Genomic DNA, 8,987 nt, shown 5'->3' with positions numbered 1-8,987 from the left:
TACTCAGAAGCGTGCTTAGTCGATGTCTTCTCATACTCATTAGTGCACAAGCTTAGACTTTGGGATTCAGTTCCGCCCCCCTATTTTCACTACATCCCTGGTCCAGTCAGGACTGGGAGGAGGACAAACAGTATTTTCTGCATATATATGTGCACTGTGTGGATCCACTTTGATTTTGTATGATTGAATTTATATAAACTATTTCAGCTTGTTTAGTTTTAGTAGCCTTGTTCGAACAATACATTTTGGTATGCAGTGAACTGCAGAATAGTGTGTGTGTGTAGTAACAGTATTCTGTGATGCACTGGACAATGAAGAGTTAACATGAATATGGACCCTGGGAGTTGAGTTTCACACCTCTGTCTGAACACCTGCCTAATCCCACAATGTGCACTGGCCCCTGGCTACTAGTAAACAGAGCAGCTAGTACATGACCAGTAGATCTGACCTGGGGTCTGTTCATGACCTCTGCCCAGGACCAAGTCTGGGGGAGGAGGCTGTATTTTCGATGCCGCTCGTCTGTTAGTCGGCAGGATTACTAACTACCAGAACTACTTTCATGAAAGCTGGTGGAGAGATGTAGCACGGGGCCAAGGAAAAACCCCATACATTTTGGAGCGGATGCGAATCACTGGGTGGATCCACTAATTATTTTTCACTTTCGTTAACGTCGCAGGACAGGGCATTTGGCCTTGTTATATTATGCACCACGATGCCATCTGGTGTTGTTGATCATTGTGGGATAGCCTGCATGCTGGCGACATGCGTCACGGGCGGGTATCTGCGCTCTCCGAGTGCCCTTCCCGTTCTAAGGTGTTCAGATGAAGGAGTGAAGCTTCCACATCTCAGGCCAATGAAGACTGCTCTATACTCGTGCAATATGGATGCACCGGTGGCACCAGACCGTGTCTGCTAGCACTGATCCCTGGTGCCCCCCCCGCCCCCCGCCGCCGCCCCCCCTAGCGTGCAGGTTTTAGTTCCTACCTGTATGTTGGTCGTGCTAGCTGAGTCCGGGCTGGTGACCGTAGCTCTGCCTAGGAGCCTGACGCGTGGAGCTGTCACCAGTCCCTCATGATCACCCCTCTCTGAACCCTTCTCATGATCACCCCTCTCTGAACCCTTCTCATGATCACCCCTCTCTGAACCCTTCTCATGATCACCCCTCTCTGAACCCTTCTCATGATCACCCCTCTCTGAACCCTTCTCATGATCACCCCTCTCTGAACCCTTCTCATGATCACCCCTCTCTGAACCCTTCTCATGATCACCCCTCTCTGAACCCTTCTCATGATCACCCCTCTCTGAACCCTTCTCATGATCACCCCTCTCTGAACCCTTCTCATGATCTCCCCTCTCTGAACCCTTCTCATGATCACCCCTCTCTGAACCCTTCTCATGATCTCCCCTCTCTGAACCCTTCTCATGATCACCCCTCTCTGAACCCTTCTCATGATCACCCCTCTCTGAACCCTTCTCATGATCTCCCCTCTCTGAACCCTTCTCATGATCTCCCCTCTCTGAACCCTTCTCATGATCACCCCTCTCTGAACCCTTCTCATGATCACCCCTCTCTGAACCCTTCTCATGATCACCCCTCTCTGAACCCTTCTCATGATCACCCCTCTCTGAACCCTTCTCATGATCACCCCTCTCTGAACCCTTCTCATGATCACCCCTCTCTGAACCCTTCTCATGATCACCCCTCTCTGAACCCTTCTCATGATCACCCCTCTCTGAACCCTTCTCATGATCACCCCTCTCTGAACCCTTCTCATGATCACCCCTCTCTGAACCCTTCTCATGATCAACCCTCACGTCTTCACTCCACCTCTTTCTCCTTTCCCAGAAGGCTTTGTCCCAGTGGAATCAGACATGGGGGAAGTTACTATTTGAAATGACTTCAGCATTCGCTTGTGTTAGTCTGGAGTGTCAGGTGGGGTATGTGTTTTTTGGGAACAGCCGATTGGTTACTTTGTACCAGACGAGAACAATCATCAAGTAATTGAAATTATTTTGAATGGTATTTCGACCCATGGTCTGGTGTGAGTGCATGCGTGCGTGTGTGTGAGTGTGCATGCGTGTGTGTGTGGTGTGTGTGCGTGTGCGCGCGTGTGTGTTTCAGTGTTCGCGTCACTCTGTGCCTTTTCCCTATTTGAGGTCTGTTTAATATTTAACGGGCTCAGTTGTGCGATAACCACATCTCAATGCAAACACTGACTTGGTTATGTGCCAATTCATCTTCTTGGAGGCTTGGTGGATTAAACTGTCTAAAGACCTTATTTTTTGTCTTTGCCAGTGCGCTGTGGCAACTTTTGTCGTTAAATTTGTATTATGCTCCTTACCTCTGCAACTCTTTATAACCACTGTCAATCATGATTTGTATGGCATTATATTGTAATGTATAAGTTGTTGTTTTTTACTTGCTGACTGCAATAACAGGCCGTTACTGGTGACGTTACTGTAGGTTTAAATTGGATTTTCACCCCATGCTTCTTGCCTGCAGAATGAGTATACTGAAACATCCACCAGTTGTTGTGATTGAAAGGCCTTTTCCCAATAAAAGGAAATACATTTGAATATGGAAATGTTGATGTATACATACCACACTGTACCCAGGCCAGATTAGAGGTGTGTGTCAGAGTATATCATTAAAAATATGGCTTAATCTGAGGGAGATGAAAAGTCTACAGTGGTGGCCAAAATTATTAGAACACTTGGCATATTTAAGAGTTTTCAGTTGTTTTTGTTGAATTTGCCATTAAATACCCATAAAACAAGTCATCCTTATGCTCTACAAACCATAGAATATAGCCATTATAAGGAGATTTAGGTCATTTTCCTCACAAAAAACAAGCAAGGCCTATTTCACTGTCAATGTCACACAATCGCACCATGATGCCACCCATTCACACCAGAACCGAAAGGGGAGAGGTAGGAAAATAAACTTTCAGACAGACAAGTGAGCATCTCAAAATTCTCAGTCTTAAAGTCCAGGTTAACCCAGTTCAAATTTTTGTTATGAGCTTCACACACCACAGGAAAACATGTCATTAACCACCCAGCCAAATCTGAGTGATTAAAAATGTCGCTAAGTATATAAAATAAGGCTTCAAAATCGGTTATAAATCAGCAGCATTCTCTGGTCTGAGACTGTGGGGGCGTGTCTGCTGAAGGCACCGAAGCCACACCCAATTGCGTGGGGAGGGGGTGTGGAGGGAAGAACCTGTCAAATAGTACCGTTCTCTGGTCTGCATAGTCACACTGGCACGCCGTCTCTTTTGTGGTAGGAAGGCACAGCTTTGTGAAAACAGAGAGGAGTTGAAATTACACTTGTCTAATGAGTGAAACGCACAGATGCTTCCTCCTAACCTACCTCCTGACAAACAACACAGGTAAAACTGTAGCTACTCTATACCAACGCGCCAGTGTTACTGCCCTTAGATGCAAAATACAAAAACAGGCAACGAGGAATGTATGAGTCTGTCCCTATTTTCTCCCTGCCACCTCCGGACCCATTCCTATCCCTAACAGGCGATCCTGTCGTCCCTTGGGATCAATGGAAAAAGTTGTTTAAAATGTACCTTTTAGTCACTGGCTTGAACAGCGCTGATAGCGCGAAGAAGCGAACACTACCGGAGTTGATAATCGGGACAGACTCATCCACTCTCGTTGGCAATGTTATGTGTGAGAATAACGAGCACTCGGCTTCAACTTTCCCTCTCATATCCAACAGAACTGGGATGTTCAGCCAGTAGCCGCCGAGCACCGCTTCACTGGGAGAGGGTGCGTCTTTCTCCAGCTGCAGCTGGTCTAACCATTCCCCTCGCTCCCGCCTCCCGGTCTCCCGCTGGAGAAATATACTGGAACCATTACCGGTGAACCCATACGCACATCAGGTGCCACAAATATGGCAGGCAGTTTCTGTATAGTTAACGCTTATAGTCATAATATATCATCCGTAACGTTATTTGGTGGGTGGTCGCCTGGTCGGTGCTGCTAGCTATGTTAGCTAGACTAAGGTTATATACACACTCCCATCTGCAAGCTACATAGCTAATGTTAGCTATAATTCCTCCTAAGATTACATATAATTCATCATAGCTGACATTACCACATAAATGTCAAGACACATTTTGTAGATTAACGTAGCAGTGTATTTTCCTATTGCTTACGTTACCTAGCTAACGTTAATAAGCTATAAGCACACAAGGCAGCGGTGTCGGCACCAAAGGTTGATGCGACAGGAGGAGAATGGAGGCCGAGGAGGGAGATGGTTGACAGGAGGAGAATGGAGGCCGGGGAGAGAGATGGTTGACAGGAGGAGAATGGAGGCCGGGGAGGGAGATGGTTGACAGGAGGAGAATGGAGGCCGGGGAGGGAGATGGTTGACAGGAGGAGAATGGAGGCCGGGGAGAGAGATGGTTGACAGGAGGAGAATGGAGGCCGGGGAGGGAGATGGTTGACAGGAGGAGAATGGAGGCCGGGGAGAGAGATGGTTGACAGGAGGAGAATGGAGGCCGGGGAGGGAGATGGTTGACAGGAGGAGAATGGAGGCCGGGGAGGGAGATGGTTGACAGGAGGAGAATGGAGGCCGGGGAGCGAGATGGTTGACAGGAGGAGAATGGAGGCCGGGGAGGGAGATGGTTGGCAGGAGGAGAATGGAGGCCGGGGAGCGAGATGGTTGACAGGAGGAGAATGGAGGCCGGGGAGGGAGATGGTTGACAGGAGGAGAATGGAGGCCGGGGAGGGAGATGGTTGACAGGAGGAGAATGGAGGCCGGGGAGGGAGATGGTTGCTCCGCCGAATTCACCAGGACCAGTCGTGAGTCCGTGAAACCCAAAAGCCTCATATTATAATTGCAGAAGCTTTCGGGAGTGAAGTGTTTGCTGCAGAGGCGGGCGCTAGCGGTGACCGACTCCTCTGTAACACCATGGCTCTTCAAAAATGCTAACCATTTGCTTCTCATTTCAGCTTTACTCGGTAGTGAAAGAAGGAGACCTTATCATCCCATTCCTGCTGGCATCCAGGAAGGATGCATTTTCGTTTAGTTTTATGCATAGGCATTGCTAACTAAGAAAAACTAGCTAATTCTAGACTGTTGGTTAAAACTAGCTAATTCTAGACTCAAGATTGAGCAGGAGAACCGAAGATTCAAATCCGTTCTAGCTTTATATAGTGTTAGGGCGGGGATATGCTAAGAACACCGCTCTACGTCATCCGGTACCGTTTTAAGCCCGCCCAGAAAATCCAGAAATCAAAACTGGTCAAAAACACAAAACTGGTCTAACTTCACAATTCAGTACTACACATGGTTCATCCCATTTTTACATGTTATCAGCAATGCATCACTAACACATAGAATGTGTTTTCAAGCAAATCTCTGATTTTGGTTAACTGGGACTTTAAGGTCTTATAAAGGTCTTAGATTAGGGGGAGATCACATGAGTGACCTGCATAGAGGGGTGGTCCATGAGGCAGAGATCTCAGGTGACTTCTGACTCCTCTCCATGCTCCTTTCTCTGACCTGCCAGTAGGGTTCCAGCATGTTCTCTATAGGTACTGTGATTGGCCAGCTCTGCCATGGAGCAGGTGAAGCCCCGCCCACCTGCATGATTTAGTCTCAGAGCTGAGCGTTATCCCCTGGATCCTCCTGAGCTGCTCTCTGCTCTCTGAACACAGATTTACCCTAGCTACGTATTTAACTGCTGTTTTCATTTTTATCTGTGAACAGCAGTGTGTGTTTGTCACTGTTAGGGAGCCAGTCTGAGCTGGACACAGCACAGTGTGTGAATGTTTGTGTATGTGTGAATGTTTGTGTGTGTGTGTGTGAATGTCTGTCCGTCTGGGGATAAGCTATGGTCTTCTCACCAAGCGTCTGAAGAACTGCAGGAGAGTCACAGAGAACCTACTGCAGATCTGACACATACAGGTCAGTAAGCACAGCTGGAAGTGTGTGTGTGTGTGTGTGTGTGTTTATGGGGTACAGGGTGATGTGAGTGGGTACTTGGTAGGTAGTTGGGTTGTGGACTGTTGCTGTAGGTACTAGTGTCATTATTGGTGTACCATCTCTACAGAATGTGAGACTCTTAGAACGTGAGAATCTCTACAGAATGTGGGACTCTGAGAACGTGAGAATCTCTACAGAATGTGAGACTCTGAGAACGTGAGAATCTCTACAGAATGTGAGACTGAGAACGTGAGACTCTGAGAACGTGAGAATCTCTACAGAATGTGAGACTCTTTGAGAACGTGAGAATCTCTACAGAATGTGACACTCTTTGAGAACGTGAGAATCTCTACAGAATGTGGGACTCTTTGAGAACGTGAGACTCTTTGAGAACGTGAGAATCTCTACAGAATGTGAGACTCTGAGAACGTGAGAATCTCTACAGAATGTGACACTCTTTGAGAACGTGAGAATCTCTACAGAATGTGGGACTCTTTGAGAACGTGAGACTCTTTGAGAACGTGAGAATCTCTACAGAATGTGAGACTCTTTGAGAACGTGAGAATCTCTACAGAATGTGGGACTCTTTGAGAACGTGAGACTCTTTGAGAACGGGAGAATCTCTACAGAATGTGGGACTCTTTGAGAACGTGAGACTCTTTGAGAACGGGAGAATCTCTACAGAATGTGGGACTCTTTGAGAACGTGAGACTCTTTGAGAACGTGAGAATCTCTACAGAATGTGGGACTCTGAGAACGTGAGAATCTCTACAGAATGTGGGACTCTGAGAACGTGAGAATATCTACAGAATGTGAGACTCTGAGAACGTGAGAATCTCTACAGAATGTGAGACTCTTAGAATGTGAGAATCTCTACAGAATGTGAGACTCTGAGAACGTGAGAATCTCTACAGAATGTGAGACTCTTTGAGAACGTGAGAATCTCTACAGAATGTGAGACTCTTTGAGAACGTGAGAATCTCTACAGAATGTGAGACTCTTTGAGAACGGGAGAATCTCTACAGAATGTGAGACTCTTTGAGAACGTGAGACTCTTTGAGAACGTGAGAATCTCTACAGAATGTGGGACTCTTTGAGAACGTGAGACTCTTTGAGAACGTGAGAATCTCTACAGAATGTGAGACTCTGAGAAAGTGAGAATCTACAGAAGGTGAGACTGAGAACGTGAGAATCTCTACAGAATGTGGGACTCTTTGAGAACGTGAGACTCTTTGAGAACGTGAGAATCTCTACAGAATGTGGGACTCTTTGAGAACGTGAGACTCTTTGAGAACGTGAGAATCTCTACAGAATGTGGGACTCTTTGAGAACGTGAGACTCTTTGAGAACGTGAGAATCTCTACAGAATGTGGGACTCTTTGAGAACGTGAGACTCTTTGAGAACGTGAGAATCTACAGAATGTGGGACTCTTTGAGAACGTGAGAATCTCTACAGAATGTGGGACTCTTTGAGAACGTGAGACTCTTTGAGAACGTGAGAATCTCTACAGAATGTGGGACTCTTTGAGAACGTGAGAATCTCTACAGAATGTGGGCTTGTGAGATCAGGGTGGCCTCGCGAGGACCGTCAGAACTGGGCCACACAGGATTAAAGGAGCGGGCCTGGTCAGAACTGGACCACATATAATAAGCGCTGACCTGGTGAGACTGAGACCAAGCTGGCGCTTTTAAAATGGCCTCCCGACAATGGACTATCTCCAGAACTCATCTTGAGCATTCAGAGCCTGCCTGTCTAGGCCAGGGGGCATCTGGCACTCTTGGTTTCTAATCTACATGCACCACAGCACACTTGGAGCTCGGCCCGTCCCTAAACGATTATCTTCACAGCGGGTGGAGCTTTGAGGCTGCGTGGGGGGGTGGGGGGGGACAGGAGAAAGCAGGAGAGAAGCCACTTAGAGGGGATTTGGGGGAATTACAGAAGCGTGCAGACTGTATGCATGACACGTGTGTGTGTGTGTGCGTGTGTGCGTGCGTGTGTGCGTGTGTGTGTGTTTGGTGTTAGGTGTGACTCTAAATCCATTACAGTTCCCCAGCGCTGATGCTCAGCTTTAGATTCACAGCTCATCCTTTACTTCCTCTCTCTTCCAGACCAGAGCAGAAGAGGGCAGGGGGGAGACGAGGCCGAGGAGGGCCTGAGGGTCCGGAGCAGAGCTGGGTCTGGGTCTGGAGCAGAGCTGGGTCTGGGACTGGGTCTGTAGCAGAGCTGGGTCTGGGACTGGGTCTGGAGCAGAGCTGGGCCTGAGGTCTGGGTCAGGAGCAGAGCTGGGACCAGGCCTGAGGTCTGGGTCTGGAGCAGAGCTGGGTCTGGGACTGGGTCTGGGTCTGTAGCAGAGCTGGGCCTGAGGTCTGGGTCTGGAGCAGAGCTGGGACCGGGCCTGAGGTCTGGGTCTGGAGCAGAACTGGGACCGGGCCTGAGGTCTGGGTCTGGAGCAGAACTGGGACCAGGCCTGAGGTCTGGGTCTGGAGCAGAGCTGGGACCGGGCCTGCTGAGCCCCAGCATGCCCCAGGCGGAGCTGCAGCGATGGAGGCTCTGGGCCGGGAGGCTGCCTCTGTGGAGCGCCCTGCTCTCTGCCCTGCTGCTCTGCCTCAGTCTACACAGAACCACAGGTACGGGTCAACCCTCCTCTCTCACATGACCTGGGGTCAGAGTTCAATCAAACCAAGCAATTCCAGGCCCCAGTTATGTGTTTGTGTGTGTGTGTGTGTGTGTGTGTGTGTGTGTGTGTGTGTGTTTGTTTGTGTGTGTGTGTGTGGGGGTGCGTGTGCGTGTCTTCGACAGGGACGTCAGGGTGGGGAGGATGTTTCGACGGTCAGGATGTGTTTGCGACGGTCAGAGAGAACAGCGTCATGGGGGAGCTCATCGCTGAGCTGTTCACAGAGACGGGCGCGGCCGGCAGCGTTCGATGGACCCTGGGCGGGGAGGACGCTGGCTGGTTCTTCCTGGACGGTAGAAACCTCAGACTCAACACATCATCAGACCGTGTCCTGGACCGAGAGGTCAGCAACGTTGACTGAAGTG

At 48.9% G+C, this 8,987-nt stretch overlaps 1 protein-coding gene across 1 annotated transcript in view; it reads left to right on the top strand.

The window, feature by feature from the left end:
• The window catches only part of calub (calumenin b), a 6,076-nt gene extending 4,849 nt beyond the window's left edge, over nucleotides 1–1,227 (top strand). Inside the window, exon 7 of the mRNA XM_084453235.1 lies at nucleotides 1–1,227. This exon is cut by the window's left edge and continues 304 nt beyond it. The gene's annotated coding sequence lies outside the window, so the exon portion shown is untranslated.
• Nucleotides 1,228–8,987: the final 7,760 nt, after the last annotated feature.

This window comes from Borostomias antarcticus (assembly GCF_949987555.1).
Source record: "Borostomias antarcticus genome assembly, chromosome: 18".
NCBI lineage: Eukaryota > Metazoa > Chordata > Actinopteri > Stomiiformes > Stomiidae > Borostomias > Borostomias antarcticus.
The sequence above is the reverse complement of the archived record's forward strand: the minus strand, read 5'-3'. Positions and strand labels throughout refer to the sequence as shown.